At 34.0% G+C, this 18,505-nt stretch overlaps 1 pseudogene; it reads right to left on the reverse strand.

Moving 5' to 3' along the window:
- Positions 1–16,138: 16,138 nt before the first annotated feature.
- On the reverse strand, positions 16,139–16,480 carry LOC141315243 (transmembrane protein 267 pseudogene; annotated as a pseudogene).
- Between the last annotated feature and the right edge of the window lie 2,025 nt (positions 16,481–18,505).

Consider the following 18,505-nt stretch of genomic DNA (forward strand, 5'->3'; position numbering starts at 1 on the left):
TATAATGTGATGGAAAAACAGCTTCCATATTTATCAGTTTTTTGCTTCTTCTTTTTTTTTTTTTTTTCTAAACATACAAACTCCTAATCTGGCTTTGGCACCAAATTCCTATTCATTTGGGTTTCTTCTCGATAACAGCAATGTTATATAAAGACCAAAAGTGCAACTAAAAATAACTGGGGTCATTTTATAAAAAAATGTCACTGTGATCAATTCTGATAATTGACTGAAGATGTTTGCCAGATGTTTTTTTGTACATTTCTTTCATGCATTTTGCACCATTCTGCCTGTTTCTGTTCCACCAGCAAGATGATTTGTGTTTTTGTAGTATTCATACTGCATTGTGGCCTATGGGATTGGTGCTCTTCTGATATAATGATACTTCTCTTTAAGTATTCATAATACCATTTCCAATGGATGTATAAAAAATATCAGTCAGTCATGTTTAAGACGATACTCTTGGTTTAGTCGGTCATATATTCTTCCTTTCCTGCTTTGATTAAAGCATGTGAGATTTGGTCGGTAATTTAGTTGGATTGACATGATGATCAGAAACATTCGTGGTTCTCAACTGGTTTTGTTTCAGGATCCAGATTTGACATGGGACGCCATGTGGCAACACCACCGGAATACCACCGTGAATTTCCTGTTATGCAATATTACTAACAAATATTGTATTCGATCATCTTACATATATGTTTTCTTTCAATTAGCACAGGTTTTGTATTTCTTTCTGGAGCTGACTGATCATAGGTTTCACTGTTCTGAGCTCATCATGCAGCTCATTTTGTGGATATTACCTCAGCTGAGTCAATATTGCCAAAATTATAAACAAATAATGCTTTGTTTCCACTCAAAAACTGAGCTTAGATCAGCAAGGCCTACGACTAGTCTGTTCCAGAAAGAAAGAAAGAAGTAACCTTTGCTAATTATAAGAAAACAAGTTGACAAAAAGGTGGAATCCAACATTTGGTGATAATATAGCATAGTTTTTAAAGGTCAGTCATTTTAGGTTTTTCAGCAATGCATAAGGGCTAAATTGTTTGTCATGCAAAGTAAACAAAAATGACTACTTAAAAGCTATGGAAGCCCATTTCCGCCACTGAATAATAATAATTTAATGAATTGTTATTGCAAGTTTTTAATCTCACAATTCTGACTGAAAAAACTCACAATTATGACTTTTCTCTTAAATGCAAGTTTGTATCTCCCAATTTTGACATTTTTTTTTTCTCACAATTATGACTTTTTTCTCGCAATTCTGACTTTTTTTTCTCACAAATCTGACCTGTTTCTGCAATTCTGACTTTTTTTCTCACAAATCTGACCTGTTTCTGCAATTCTGATTTTTTTTCTCGCAAATGCAAGTTTGGATCTGGAAATTTTTACTACTTTCTGTAATTCTGACTATTTTTCTCGCGACTGTATCTGGCAATTGTGACTTTTTTTTCCTCACAATTGTGAGTTTATATATCGGAATTCTAACTTTTTTTTCTTGCAATTCTGACTTTTTTCTCACAAATGCGAGTTTGTATCTCACAAATCTGACTTTTTCTGCAAATCTGATTTTTTTTTCCCCCCTCACCAATGCGAATTTGTATCTGGCCATTTTACTTTTTTTCTTGCAAATGCAAGCTTGTATTTTGCAATTCGGACTTTTTTCTTAAATGTGAGTTTGTATCTCGCAATTCTATTTTTCTTGCAATTGTAAGTTTATATCTCACAAATCAGATTTTTTTTGCAATTCTGACTTTTTTTCTCACAAACGCGAGTTTGTATGTCCCAATTTTGACTTTTTTTTTTTTTTCTGACTTTTTTTCTCACAAACGCGAGTTAGCATGTCCCAATTTTGACTTTTTTTCTTGCAATTCGGACTTTTTTCTCTCACAAATGCAAGTTTGTATCTGCAATTCTGACTTTTTTTCTCACAAACGCGAGTTTGTATGTCCCAATTTTGACTTTTTTTTTTTTTTCTGACTTTTTTTCTCACAAACGCGAGTTTGTATGTCCCAATTTTGACTTTTTTTTTTTTTTTCTGACTTTTTTTCTCACAAACGCGAGTTTGTATGTCCCAATTTTGACTTTTTTTCTTGCAATTCGGACTTTTTTCTCTCACAAATGCAAGTTTGTATCTGCAATTCTGACTTTTTTTCTCACAAACGCGAGTTTGTATGTCCCAATTTTGACTTTTTTTTTTTTTTCTGACTTTTTTTCTCACAAACGCGAGTTAGCATGTCCCAATTTTGACTTTTTTTCTTGCAATTCGGACTTTTTTCTCTCACAAATGCAAGTTTGTATCTGCAATTCTGACTTTTTTTTCTCACAAATGCAAGTTTGAATCTGCAATTCTGACTTCTTTCCGTAATTTAGACTTTTTTTCTCACAAATGCGAGTTTGTATCTGACAATTCGGACTTTTTTTCTTGCAATTGCAAGTTTATATCTTACAAATCAATTTTTTTTTCTTGCAAATGCAAGTTTGTATTTGGCAATTCTGACTTTTTTTTCACAATTCTGAGATACAAACTCACATTTAAGAGAAAAGACAGAATTGTCAAATACAAACTCGCATTTGCAAGAAAAAAAGTCAGAATTGCGAAAAAATAAATATTTATAAATATTTATGGGATATAAAATTATGACTACAAGAAAAAAAGTCAGAACTGTGAGATACAAACTTACATTTAAAAAGAGTCATCTCGCGGTTATTTTTTTCTTGCAGGAAATCCTGACTTTTTCTCAGAGTTGTGAGATACAAACTCACAATTCTGACTTTTCTCTTGAATTTTAGATTAGATTAGATTAGATTAGATTCAATTAGATTAGATTAAAAAAAAATGCGAGCTAGTATCTCAGAATTCTGACTTTTTTTTTCTTGCCATTGCGAGTTTATATCTTGCTATTCTGACTTTTTCTCGCAATTCTGACTTTTTTCTCAGAATTGAGATACAAACTCACAATTCAGATTATTCTCGCAAATGCAAGTTTTTATCTCGCAATTCTATTTTCTCGCAAATGCGAATTTATCTCACAATTCTGACTTTTTTTTTCGCAATTCTGACCATTTTCTCGCAATTCTGACTTTTTTCTCAGAGTTGTATGATATAAACTCACAATTCTGACTTTTCTCACAAAACTGACATTTTTTCTTGCAATTCTGACTTTTCTCTCAAATGTATCGCGCAATTCTTTTTTTCTTGCAATTGCGAGTTATATCATAAATCTTTTTTTTTCTTGCAATTCTGACTTTTTACTGGCTAATGTGAGTTTGTATCTCACAAATCTGACTTTATTTCTTGCACTTCTAAATTCTCTCTCAAATGTGAGTTTGCATCTCACAATTATTACTTTTTTCTCGCAAATGAGGGATTATATCATAAATCTGACTTTTTTTCTCGCAATTCTGACTTTTTTCTCGCAATTGTGAGTTTATATCTCACAAATCTGTTTTTCATGCATTTTTTTTTTACTTTTTTTCTCAGAAATGTGAGTTTGTATCTCGTAATTCTGACTTTTTTTTCTCGCAGTTGCAAGTTTATGTTTTTCATGCATTTTTTGTCTTTCTCGCAAATGTGAGTTTGTATCTGGCAATTCTGACTTGTTTCCTCAAATGTGAGTTTTATCTCGTAATTCTGACTTTTTTCTCGCAATTGCGAGTTTATATCTGTTTTTCATGCATTTTTTGACTTTCACGCAAATGTGAGTTTGTATCTGGTAAGTCAGACTTTTTTACTCGCAATTCCGACTTATTTCTCAAATGCGAGTTTGTATATTGCAAATGTGACTTTTTTTTGCAATTGCGAGTTTATATCTCGCTATTCTATTGTTTTTCTCAGAATTGTGAGATACAAACTGGCAACTTGAGTTACAAAATCTAATTTTGAGGGGGAAAAAAGTAGGATGTTCTCAAAGACTACAGAATGCCTTAAAGGGACTTTGATGTTCTCAGAATCTGTTATCTGTTGCGTGTTATAGTCACAATTGCAAGATATAAACTTGCATTTCTGAAAGAAAGATCAGAATTGTGAGATAAAAAGTTGTAATTACCTATTGTTTTATTCAGTGGCGGAAACGGGCTTCCATAAAAATCAGTTCAGGGCTTTTTTAAAATATGATTTTTTATTTTGTTCCATGCAGTTTGGTATCGGTCTAATTTTGCTGGTCTTTCAAGCAACACGTTTTCACTAAAACACCAATTGAGTACAGTCAATGATAAGCACAGTTGTGTGGTTTCGTTCCATCTTATTTTTTCGGGTTCGCCTCGTTTGGTTTGTGACCAGTTGAGAACCACTTCAGCAAAAACACTGTAACACGCTGGAAATATCTTCTTACCGCTGAATTGTTTATTTTTAGCCTTCTATCGTATTTTTCCGTCTGTAAAGCGACTCATTAGCGGCTGTTCTTGGCCTGGCGTGTGTTACAGTCGCTCCGCACTGACCATCAAGTCTTGCATCAGAGAAATTCAATCTGGCGCTGAAGGAAACTAATGCACCATTCCAGAAAAGCCAACCAAAGCAAACAAGCCGATCGATCAGCAATCATCTGTTACTGGCAGGACGGAGGGACTTTATACTTCCAGCAGGACAGGTTCTTGGAGAAAAAAGTGCATTTCCCGCTTCCTCTCTGCATTTTTTATAATGTTGCATGCATGATGTCAAATCCAGATGTGTTCGTAACATTGGACTACTGTTGCCTGGCAAATCGGGGAAGGTGAACTCAAAGGCGTCCACAGTAAATGTACATAGTATATTTTTTCTGTACAACATAAGCTGATTTATTATTCTCCTGTCTATATTTTTGTGAAATAAAAGTTATTTTATCTGAAAAAAGGCTGATATGGTCAGTTTGTTTGAAGCAGAAAATTCAGCAGCTCGCTCGTACCGGTTTACAAATATTTAATCATGAAAATCAGGCGAGGGATTTAGTTGCTTGTTGAATTTCTACAGCCGAAGTACTGTTACTCGGCCAGGCGCTCGGTGAAATCATATACCTCCAATATTTGAGTGTGCCATTGGTAGTCTGTGGGGATTCACACGTTATATTGACTTTAAATCACATAATCCTAATATTTACATGTTCATCTAAATCATTTCATCTGCAGATCAAGATGTTGATTATGCGGTTTCAAACAATGTCAGTCAGTGGCTCCATCAGGTTAGTTTTGGCCGCCAGTGGGATATGAATAAGGGCTAATGTTTTTTTTTTTTTGTTTGTTTTTGTCTAAAGAGTTTGAGGGGAATGTAAAAATCCTGTTAAAGTCCACTAATTGAGCAAAAAATTTACCTTTAATTTTTATCAATCACAGAAGTCACTAAACATTGTATTAACATGTAATAGGATAGGACAATATTTGGCTGAGATACAACTATTTGAAAATCTGGAATCGTGAGTGTGCAAAAAAAAAAAAAAAATCTAAATATTGAGAAAAATGCCTTTAAAGTTGTCTAAATGAAGTTCTTGGTAATGCATATTACTTAGCAATACTTCACAAATATACACATGCTACTTATGACTGGTTTTGTGGTTCAGGGTCACATATTATTCTTAACTTTTCATCTGAACATTAACATTGACAGTTTTTTTTTGGTGTTATATTATTATTTTAAATGTATTTATTTAGTCTTGGGTTAACAATAATCTGAATTAATACACTGTAAAAAAAAAGTTTTCACCAGATTCAACTTAAAAACCTAAGTTCAGCAGCTGTCTTAAAATTTTAAGTTAAATCAGCTTAAAACTACAAGTCATTTTAACTTATTACAACAAAATTGAGTTGATTTAACTTGTGAGTTGAAATGACTTGAGTTGATTTAACTTAAATTTTTAAGGCAGCTGCTAAACTTAAGTTAAGTTGAAACTGATAAACTTTTTACAGTGTAGGAATTAATAGTAATCTGATGATATTAATGAGATATATATATATATATATATATATATAAAATCTGAAAATTACCATTTGTAACTGTTTTTTGTATTAATTAATTTAGTTTTGTCTCGGGATAATAATCAATCTAAAGTATTAATAGCAATGTATAGTAAACTGACCATATTAATCTTATTCTTAATATTTGTGACAGTTTTGTATTGTTATTTCTTATTATAATTATCATTATGATTATCATTATATTTATTTAGTTTTTTTTTCCCCTAGGGATAATAGTAATCTAAATTAATAATAGTAACAATTGCAATCTGATTATATTCATCTTCATTTTTATTCATCTGAACATTAACATTTGTGACAGTTTTGTGTTAAATTATTATTATATATTTTTTTTATTGTCTTGGGTTGATAGTAATCTGAATTAGTATTTGTAATTAACAGTAATCTGACCATATTAATCAGATTTTTTAATCTGAAAATTAACATTTGTATCTGTTTTTTGTGTTCTATTATTATTATTATTAATTTATTTAGTTTTGTCTTGGGACAATAATCAATCTAATTTATTATTAATGTATTATAAACTGACCATATTAATCTTAATATTTTTGACAGTTTTGTATTGTTATTTATTATAATTATCATTATTATTATTATATTTTTATTTATTTATTTTTTGTCCTGGGATAATAGTAATCAGAATTAATAATAGTAATAATTGTAATCGAATCGTATTAATCTTAACATTAACATTTGTGACAGTTTTGTGTTAAATTATTATTAAATATTATTATTATTATTTTTTTTTTGTCTTGGGATAATCTGAAACATTTGTGTCTATTTTGATCAGGGATTTGTGGACACAGCAGCATTTTTAACAACTTAAAAAGCAAATATTTAATAATAATAATAACAACAACAAGAATTATTATTACTATGATTACGTTATAGTGCCCTAAATATTCGGTGAATTGCATTTTAAATATAATTATTCATCATTTGCCTACAGGTTGAGTGGAATAATTCAATATGAGTTTATTACTAGTTTATTACCATTATATTTTATCAAGTATCAAATGGAGCTCCAATATGGCTTCAAAGAGGAAGGAAACAAAAATCAACAAATGAAGACAGAAAGCCACTGAAACAGACGGGTGCACCTTTAGTGTGACTGTGACAGTTTTCAGAAATAAATAATGCTTTCAGTCATTTCTTGACTACGCATCAACACCACATTATTGACAAATCCAAATCATGTGCAAAAAAAGCATATACATAAAATAAATATTTACAACATTAACAAAAAACAACCCAAAATGAATATATAACACGAATAAAGAAAAACACATGGCTGGAGTTGGTCTACAGCTCCCTCTGCAGGTTTGAGAAGGCCTCGACAAGTGATTTAAACATTAGGCATCAAACCAAAAATATAACTTTGCTTCCCTTATTAGCATGGGAAATCAATAAATGCACAACTCTATCACTACTTCTTGAAATAGGCATGGAAGCACACACGTCTCCACAGCTGTAATTCAGGGCTTCTTGATGCAGTTAAATGCATTTGGCAAAAAAAAAAAAAAAAAAAAATGCAGCTGTTTTATATGCACCACTAGTCAAAAGTTATAAGAAAAAAAAAACAATTCATACTCCTTAAAATATTTTAAACATTTAAGTATAATGATGGAAAGACACTCTTAAAAAAAAAAAAAGGTGCTTTAAAAGGTTCTTCACAGCGATGCCATAGAAGAACCTTCTTTGGCCACAAAGATTCTTTTGAGAAACAGAAAGGTTCTTCAGATGTTAAAGGTTCTTTATGGAACCATTTGAACAAAAGAGGTTCTTCTGTGGCATCGTGAGTGTAGTTTGTGCCTATTTAAGCATTTAACAACGCTAATATCACAACAGCAGTCTGTAACAGCAAATTGTGTTTGTGTGCCTGCTTACTTAATATAATTTTACATTATAAAAACAACTATGATGGCACACAACTGAATTAAAACAAAATTAAAGGAATAGTTTACCCAAAAAATGGGTTAAAATGTACTCAGTTCCTCAGGCCATCCAAGATGTAAATGAGTTTGTTTCTTCATCAGATTTAGAGAAATGTAGCATCATTTGCTCACCAATGGATCCTCTGCAGTGAATGGGTGCCGTCAGAATGAGAGTCCAAACAGCTGATAAAAACATCTCAATAATCCACAAGTCATCCACACCACTCCAGTCCATCCGTTAACATCTTGTGAAGCCAAAAGCTGTGTGTTTGTAAGAAACAAGTCCATCATGAAGACGTTTTGAACTTTAAAATGTTGCTTACAGCTAACATACAAGTTCATAATCCATAATAACGCTTCCTCCAGTGAAAAAGTCATCTGGTCCAAAACAGGAGAGAAATCTGCACAGATTAAGCACCACTTAGAAGCGAAAACAGTCTGAAAAGATGGACTTTTTCACTAGAGGAAGCGCTATTACGGACTCATATTTTGGTTAGAAGTGACGGTTTAAAGTAAAAAAAAAAAATCTTAATGCTACATTTTTTCTTACAAACGCAGCTTTTTTTCTTCAAGAAAATCGCAAGCATTAAAACTGATGTTTTAATAACATTTTACTTCAGTCGCAAAAAAATGGTACTGAATTAAAAATAAAGGCAATTCTGACTTGTCTCAAAATTGTGAGTTATAAACTTGCAATTCTGAGAAAGTCAAAATTGTGAGATATAAACTCACAATTGTGAGTTATAGTCAAGATATAAAGTCACAATTCATACTTTTTTTTCTTTCTCAGAATTGTGTGATATAAAGTCACAATTGCAAGTTATAAAGTCCAAAAATACAAGTCCATAATTCATAATAATGCTTCCTCCAGTGAAAAAATTAGTCTGATCCGAAACAGGAGAGAAATCTGCACAGATAAAGCACTGTTTAGCGTGCGAAAACAGTCTAAAAAGACAGACTTTTTCACTGGAGGAAGCGTTATTATGCACTCATATTTTGGTCAGAAGTGATGGTTTAAAGTAAAAAACATCTTATATAAACTTCCAATTGAGTTATAGTCAAGACTGCAAGATATAAAGTCACAATTCATAGTTTTTTTTCTGAATTGCGTGATATAAAGTCACAATTTTGAGGGGGAAAGAAGAACGATACCAAAAAGTCACAATTGCGAGATATAAACTTGCAATTCTGAGAAAAGTCAAAATTGAATGACAAATCTGCAATTCTAAGAATAAAAAAAGCCACAAATGTGAGACATAAACTCGCAATTCTGAGAAATAGTCAACATCTTGTGAAGCCAAAAGCTGTGCGTTTGCAAGAAACAAGTCCATCATGAAGACGTTTTGAACTTCAAAAAAAGTCCATAATCCATAATAACGCTTCCTCCAGTGAAAAAGTCGTCTGATCCGAAACAGGAGAGAAATCGGCACAGATTAAGCACTGTTTAAAAGCGAAAACAGTCCAAAAAGATGGACTTTTTCACTAGAGGAAGCGTTATTATTAGGGCTGGGTAAAAAAAATATAGATTCTCCGATTTTAATCGATCTTCAATTTAATGCAACGATATCGATTCGGGAAATCCCCAAATTTTAAATGAAATATTGACAGCTAATCGCCGAATTGGTCACAATACCCAGCCCTAGTTATTATGGACTCATATTTTAGCCAGAAGTGAAGGTTTAAATTAAAAAACATCTTATATAAACTTACAATTGCGAGTTATAGTCAAGATTGCAAGGTAGTCACAATTCATATTTTTTTTCTTAGAATTGTGATATAAAGTCACAATTGCGAGATATAAACTTGCAATTCTAAGAAAAAAAAAGTCACAATTACGTGACAAATCTGCAATTCTAAGAATAAAAAAAGTCAGATATAAACTCCAAGTAACATCTTGTGAAGCCAAAAGCTGTGTTTGTAAGAAACAAGTCCATCATGAAGACATTTTGAACTTCAAAATGTTGCTTACATTTAAAATACAAGTTCATAATCTATAATAAAACTTCCTCCATTGAAAAAGTTGTCTGGTCCGAAACAGGAGAGAAATCTGCACAGATTAAGCACTGTTTAGAAGCGAAAACAGTCTAAAAAGATGGACTTTTTCACTGGAGGATGCGCTATTATGAACTCATATTTTGGCCAGAAGTGATGGTTAAAAGTTAAAAAGATTTTTTTTTTTTTTTTTTTAAAGCAGCTTTTTTTCTTCTCAAGATGTTAACGGATGGACTGGAGTGGTGTGGGTTACTTGTGGATTATTGAGATGTTATCAGCTGTTTGGACTCTCATTCTGACGGCACCCATTCACTACAGAGGATCCATTGGTGGGCAAGTGATGCAATGCTACATTTCTCTAAATTTGATGAAGAAACAAACTCATAGACATCTTTGATGGCCTCAGACTGAGTGCATTTTCAGTGTGTACTTAACTAATCGACCTTAAATAATTGCCAAGATGTTAAATTGCAGTGTGTATACAAAGACAATTGCTAACAGTTAATTGTTTAAAAGTTGTTTGGAAATAAACGTTAAGTCAGCGAGTCATATTTACAGTTATTCCAAAGCCTGTGGCTAAAAAGGCAGCAATAATCTTTGTACCATTTTAAAAGTTCAACTAGATCTACCAGCGCTGCTTAAACACACTAAAGAGAGAGTAAGGTCCTTCAAGTACGCCTACAGTGATCCTCAGCTGCAAATACACAACACAGCATCAGCTCTCACAAGCACAAAGACCATCAATACACATGACACATCGTGACACATCCTGAATCCAGCCTTGTGTCTGTGGCTTCCTTCGGAAAATAAAAGCAGTAAATGGCATTGTTTGAATAGACAAGTCTATACCACTAAGCTAAATATGACAACACAATGCTGAAGCTTTTAAGTAAGGTTAGTAAAGGTGAATCCAGACTCAATAAACTAGGGCTGGGCGATAATATCTAACATTCACATCCATGTTATTGGCGTTATAAATTACAGAACTAGATTTTAAAGCACTTTTAGCTATTGAGTTATTTTAATAGCATTAAAACTAATGTTCTAATAACATTTTAAATGTTATTTCAGTAGCAAAAATGGTATTAGGATTTAGTCACATTTACCACTGTTGCACAAATGTCCATAGGTGAAATCCAGTAATTTCTATATAAGACAGTTTCCACCAATCAATAAAAAAAAGGTAACTGTGCCTTTTTTCCTCGCAATTGCAAATTTACTCTTTGTGAGATATAAACTTGCAATTCTGATAAAGTCAAAATTGCGAGATTTAAACTTACAATTGCGAGTTATAGTCAAGATTGCAAGATATAAAGTCACAATTCATACTTTTTTTTTTTCTCAGAATTGTGTGATATAAAGTCACAATTGCAAGTTATAAAGTCCAATTTTGAGAGGGAAAGAAGACTGATACCAAAAAGTCACAACTGCGAGATATAAATTTGCAGTTCTAAGAAATAAAGTCAGAATTTGCTTGATATAAAGTCATAATTTGTACTTTTTTTCCCCTCAGAATTGCATGATACTGCATAAATTGCGAAAAACTGTGCAAGTTATAAAGTCAATTGTTTAGAGGGAAAAAAGACTGATACCTTCTCAGAATTGCTCAATAGAAATAGTTTATATCTCACAATTCTGACTTAACTCGCAAGTGTGTGTTATGAAGTCACAATTGCAAGACATAAACTCGCAATTCTGAGAAAAACGCCACAATTGCGAGACATAAACTCGCAATTCTGAGAAAAACGTCACAATTGCGAGACAAACTCGCAATTCTGAGAAAAACGCCACAATTGCGAGATACACACTCTTGCAATTGCGAAATATACACTCGCAATTGTGAGAAAAAAAAACGTCACAATTGCGAGATATAAACTCACAATTCTGAGAAAAACGTCACAATTGCGAGTAGGGTTGGGCATCGAGAACCGGTTCCAACTTGGAACCGTTTAAAAAATAACGATGCCATTGGAATCGTTTATAAAATTTGTTTTCGATTCCGATCATCGGTTCCAAACACGCAAGTTTTGGTTTCCATTGTGGCCACCGTATTTCTGGAAATGCTTGCCGCGCGCTTGTTCAGTTGCAGCTATGGAGCACGGTAAGCGGCGCTCAAAAGTGTGGCTTTATTTCAAGGGTGTACTCACACTAGGCAGTTTGAACCGTGCCCAAGTGCGTTTGACCACCAAAGCGCGGTTCGTTTGACTAGTGTGAGTGCTCCGAGCCGTGGAAGAGGTGGGACGGTAAAGTTGGACTCGGGCGCGGTTAGCATGCAGTGTGAGCGCTAACCGTGCTGGAGCACGGAACAGGACGCATGATGTCGCGTTTTTGCGAGGTAATCAGCGTTTTTATAGTCCATAATCAAAGCTGCAAAGTCCTTGCTGCACTTCAGCTGGTACCTTGCAAACCTCCTCATACAAGCAGCACGATTGCGCGAAAATTTTCGTGCCACAAATGCGATAGACATGTTTAACGATAGGCTGTGGACAACCGCGGAACAAACGACTCAAAATTACTATCCACAAAGTAAAAGAGCGATGGACTAAATTGCGTTCAGCGAGAGCGCGCTCTTCCTGTGTTTTTACATGCAACACGTGACAAAATGATATCTTGCACGGGAGGATGCACTACGAATATAACGAAACACCTACGCCTGCATGATGTACAAATTAAGGGGTGTAGCGTGTTTGACGTGCTGCGCAGGTCCACTGTCTCGTCATGCACAGAGAGTCCAGACCAGGGTGCAAGTTCTGCATATATAAATCTGTTTTTGGGCTGGTGCAGAGGCATTCCTAATTTTCTCCTACATGGGCTGCAGCTCCTAAAACTAAAACTCATATTGAATCAAAATAAAATTATCCTCTGTGAAATCAAATGAGCCTGTGACATGTTTTGACTCAGCCCACAAAGAATCGGAATTGAGAATCGAAAAGAACCGAAATCGAAAGGAAGAATCGGAATCAGAATCGTTCAAATCAAAACGATGCCCAACCCTAATTGCGAGACATAAACTCGCAATTCTGAGAAAAACGTCACAATTGCGAGACAAACTCGCAATTCTGAGAAAAACGTCACAATTGCGAGACATAAACTAGCAATTCTGAGAAAAACGTCACAATTGCGAGACAAACTCGCAATTCTGAGAAAAACGTCACAATTGCGAGACATAAACTCGCAATTCAGAGAAAAACGTCACAATTGCGAGATATACACTCACAATTCTGAGAAAAAGGTCACAATTGCGAGATATAGACTCACAATTCTGAGAAAAACGCCACAATTGCGAGATATAAACTCACAATTCTGAGAAAAACGTCACAATTGCGAGACAAACTCGCAATTCTGAGAAAAACGTCACAATTGCGAGACATAAACTAGCAATTCTGAGAAAAACGTCACAATTGCGAGACAAACTCGCAATTCTGAGAAAAACGTCACAATTGCGAGACATAAACTCGCAATTCAGAGAAAAACGTCACAATTGCGAGATATACACTCACAATTCTGAGAAAAAGGTCACAATTGCGAGATATAGACTCACAATTCTGAGAAAAACGCCACAATTGCGAGATATAAACTCACAATTCTGAGAAAAACGTCACAATTGCGAGATATAAACTCAGAAAAACGTCACAATTGCGAGATATAGACTCACAATTCTGAGAAAAACGCCACAATTGCGAGATATAGACTCACAATTCTGAGAAAAACGTCACAATTGCGAGATATAGACTCACAATTCTGAGAAAAACGTCACAATTGCGAGATATAGACTCGCAATTCTAAGAAAAACGTCACAATTGCGAGATATACACTCGCAATTGTGAGAAAAAAAGTCACAATTACCAGATATAAACTAATAATTCAATTGCGACATAAAAACTTTTAATTCTGAGAAGAAAAAGAGTCACAATTTCGGGATATAAACTCAGAATTTCAAGAAAGTCATAATTGCAAGATATAAACTCAATTCTGAGAAAAAAAGTCACAATTTCGAGATAAGCCGTTAGCAGAAAAACGCCACAATTGCGAGATATAAACTCACAATTCTGAGAAAAACGTCACAATTGCAAGATATAAACTAATAATTCAATTGCGACATAACTTTTAATTCTGAGAAGAGTCACAATTTCGAGATATAAACTCAGAATTTTAAGAAAGTCACAATTGCAAGATATAAACTCTCAATTCTGAGAAAAAAAAGTCACAATTACCAGATATAAACTAATAATTCAATTGCGACATAAAAACTTTTAATTCTGAGAAGAAAAAGAGTCACAATTTCGGGATATAAACTCAGAATTTCAAGAAAGTCATAATTGCAAGATATAAACTCACAATTCTGAGAAAAACGTCACAATTGCGAGATATAAACTCAGAAAAACGTCACAATTGCGAGATATAGACTCACAATTCTGAGAAAAACGCCACAATTGCGAGATATAGACTCACAATTCTGAGAAAAACGTCACAATTGCGAGATATAGACTCACAATTCTGAGAAAAACGTCACAATTGCGAGATATAGACTCGCAATTCTAAGAAAAACGTCACAATTGCGAGATATACACTCGCAATTGTGAGAAAAAAAGTCACAATTACCAGATATAAACTAATAATTCAATTGCGACATAAAAACTTTTAATTCTGAGAAGAAAAAGAGTCACAATTTCGGGATATAAACTCAGAATTTCAAGAAAGTCATAATTGCAAGATATAAACTCAATTCTGAGAAAAAAAAGTCACAATTTCGAGATAAGCCGTTAGCAGAAAAACGCCACAATTGCGAGATATAAACTCACAATTCTGAGAAAAACGTCACAATTGCAAGATATAAACTAATAATTCAATTGCGACATAACTTTTAATTCTGAGAAGAGTCACAATTTCGAGATATAAACTCAGAATTTTAAGAAAGTCACAATTGCAAGATATAAACTCTCAATTCTGAGAAAAAAAAGTCACAATTTCGAGATAAGCAAGCCGTTAGCAGAAAAACGTCACAATTGCGAGATATAAACTTGCAATTCTGAGGAAAAAAGTCACAACTGGGAGATATAAATTCAGAATTTTGAAAGAAAAAAAAAAAAAAAAAAAGTCACAATTGCCAGATATGAACTCGCAATTCTGAGAAAAAAAAAGTTAATTGTGAGATAAAAACCTCACAATTCTGAGAATAAAGTCAATTGTGAGATAAAAACTCACAATTCTGAGAATAAAGTCACAACTGTGAGATATAAACTTGCAATTCTGAGAAAGGTCAGAAATTAGAGTTTATATCTTGCAATTCTGACTTCATTTCTCAGAATTGTGAGTTTGTCTTGTAATTGACTTTAGAACTTGCAATTTCAAGTTTATAGCACGCAATTCTCCGAAAAAAACAACACAATTGCAGATTTTGCAACAGGGTCATGTGACTTGTTTCACCACTCAAATATCTCATCAAAATCTTTGTGGCGTTTTAATGTTGCTTATTACTTTATATCAGGGTTCCTCAAATCTTGCTCTGGAGGGCCAATGCTTTGAAGAGTTTAGCTCCAACCCTGATCAAACTCACCTGTGATTTTCTAATGATCTTGAAGACCTTGTTTAGCATGCTCAGGTGTGTTTGATTAGAGTTAGAGCTAAACTCTGCAGGAAAGTGAACCTTGCGGGTCAGATTTGAAGATCCCTGCTTTATATTGTAATATTGATGCATATTAATAAATGATTAGATATTAACAACTGTTAAATATTATCTACCTGGCAACAATGAGAATCTAAATCCAAATCAGCAAATATAGAAATTATATTTTCAACTCCATTTTGAACCTTCTGACCATATTTCATACATAGAAAACTAACTACTTTAGAGTACATAACTTGTTCTGAATTATTATTAAATATTGCCAAAATACTGCAAAACAGATTAAAATGTTGATAATATAATTTCCCTATTTGCTCTGTAATGGATTTTATATCAAATATAGCATATTGTACAAAAAGGCTGCAAAATATATCTATCTATATTATTTTTTAAATCGCCCAACCCTAATCTAAATCATACATATTAAAATATTCACAGTCTTCACAGTAAATACAACCTGATTTCACACTGATACCTGAATGACCACAGTAGTTAAAAGTATCAAACGTACTGAAAATCTCTCAAGGAATAGGGACGAATTATGTTGGAATGGCAATGAAGCAGAAAAGAGCTAATGGAAATATTTCCAGTGCCATGTTTTTGCTGGGAAAAATAAATAATCCCCCACGATCAAGCCAGTGTTTCAGACGTCGATGGCGACTCCGTGTTTGGTGGAGATCATGTCTCTGGTGCCGGTCAGATACATGAGCACCGAGCACAGGTGAGGGAGAGTGGCCGTGATGGTGACGTACAGCCAATAAGAGATGGGCGCCGTGTTTCCAAACGGACACACCCAGAGACCGTGCCGAACGCCGTCGCGGATGTGGTGCGACGCCAGCGAGATGAACAGCATCCAGGGCAGGGAGCACCAGGAGTCCTTGAGCCGGCAGGCCCACATGAGGAGGCGCAGGGAGAAGCACAGCGCTGGGATCAAGGTGGAGCAGTGCAGAGGAGGCCTGTGCGGCAGATTCACAGCAGCCTGCATCAACACAAGCACACAAACTTAGGTTAAAACTGTGTGTTTTTAAGTTGCAATAATAGTCTCCTTAGAGTGAATGTAGCTTTAAAGGGAAAGTTCACCTAAAAAAATGAAAATTTGATTAGGGATGCACCGAAATGAAAATTCTTGGCTGAAGTCGAACAAAATTAAACACTGGCACGAACACGAATGATTGCTATCATTGTCTTACTTTTTATTTTATTTTACAGAACAACAGTAAAATTACAATGCTAACATTTATGAATGTTGACTTTTATTTTGGCGGAAACCCACAAGAAGACCTCTTAGAAGTACTACTTTTTGCTGACAGGAACAGATTTCTGAATGATTTTCCTCGTGCTTTGGACCACATCAATCTACACTCCCTAGTCCACAATGGCAAAATAGGTTTTTAACATTTGTGCAAATGTATTAAAAATAAAAAACTGAAAAGATCCCGTTGCATAAGTATTCATACCCTTTTCTGGGACACTCGAAATTTAGCTCAGGAGCATTCATATTGCTTCTAGATGTTACTACACTTCGAGTGGAGTTAAACTGTTATATTTAATATTTTAGTTAAAAATCTAAACAATTAAGACACTAATATTTGTTTTAAATAAATATAATAAATGATATACTTGATTTATCCCTTTTAATGGTATAAAGGCTGAAATGCCATTGTATAAGATATTTTGTTTCTGTGTGCGAACCTGTATCTGAATTATAAATCATGTCATTTTATGGCTTAATATTCTACCATACATTGTTCAATCCCACTCATACTGTTCATTTTACTTGTGCAGCTCTTAAAAAGGGTCATAAATTGTCCTAAATTGATATTTAAAAATTCTGCAGATACACTAAATAGTGAAATAAAATTCCTTACTTAAAATATTGTTTATATTTGTGTATTGAAATCATTTTTGATCTACATTTAGGCTGCTATCTGATTTTCTATATTTAAAAAAATAAAATAATATATTATATATATATATATATATTAGGGCTGCACGATATATCGAATAATTATCGTTATCGCGATAACAGTCTACGCAATATTGGTATCGCAGAGAGTTGCGATAAATGGCATTTAATTGGTTTCATTTCTTTACAAAACTTTCGCTAGGCTAACTACTGCACAGACTGCTGTGAGCTGCAGTGTGACAGGTTCACCTTTCTCTCCAACATTACATAACCATTTCAACTTAATCTTTATATTATTCCCTTTAATTAACTTTTGAGATATTAGCCGTCAGTCACTCCCTGTCACTGACACTGCGCTCCGCTGAACTAGGAACCGGCTGTTTTTTTCTCTCAACTATCCTGTTCCGGATCTGCACAAACTGCATTGCAATTAGGTGTGTGTGATATGACGATGTTTTACTGTGGACAGTTAAAAGGTCCACACAATCTATATTTCGTGTTAGAGCGCGCACATTCTGTCAAATACAATTCTGCCGCCTCAGTCTTAATAGAGGCTACTGTTCAACGCGGCACACATTCAAATCAAATGATAACTCAGCTGCAGAGGACCGCTCACTCATAGGCATAATTTCCACTGTGGGGACACGCTTTTTTCAAAATCCCGTTTGTGTCCTGCCACTTTCAAGACAAGGTTTTGTTAAAGTAATCTATTGTATTGTAGAATGGACGCTATGCACTGCTGAGAGTTTCGCGCGGTCGTTAAAACGAAACCGAAAGTAACACGCGCACGCGTATTCAAATACAATGTTAATAGGCTTTATGCCGAACGTCACATGACCAACCCCGGAAAACAGGTCTCATTGCTTCCGCTTGTCGGAGAACGTGTTAATAGCCGTAATAAATAATGGCGATATCGACGGACTTTTAAGGTAATCAGTTAAACAAGCCAGCTGTTTATTCTGGACGTTTCATTCGATATTTATATATAAATGTTAGTGAAAAGAATAAAAATTTAAAACTTTTATATATCAATCCACATATGTGATGGACATTGGTTATGATCATTTTTAGTGTCTACTTTGAATGAATCTTGAGTAAATCATG

Source organism: Garra rufa, unplaced genomic scaffold (genome assembly GCF_049309525.1).
Source record: "Garra rufa unplaced genomic scaffold, GarRuf1.0 hap1_unplaced_015, whole genome shotgun sequence".
Classification (NCBI taxonomy): Eukaryota; Metazoa; Chordata; class Actinopteri; order Cypriniformes; family Cyprinidae; genus Garra; species Garra rufa.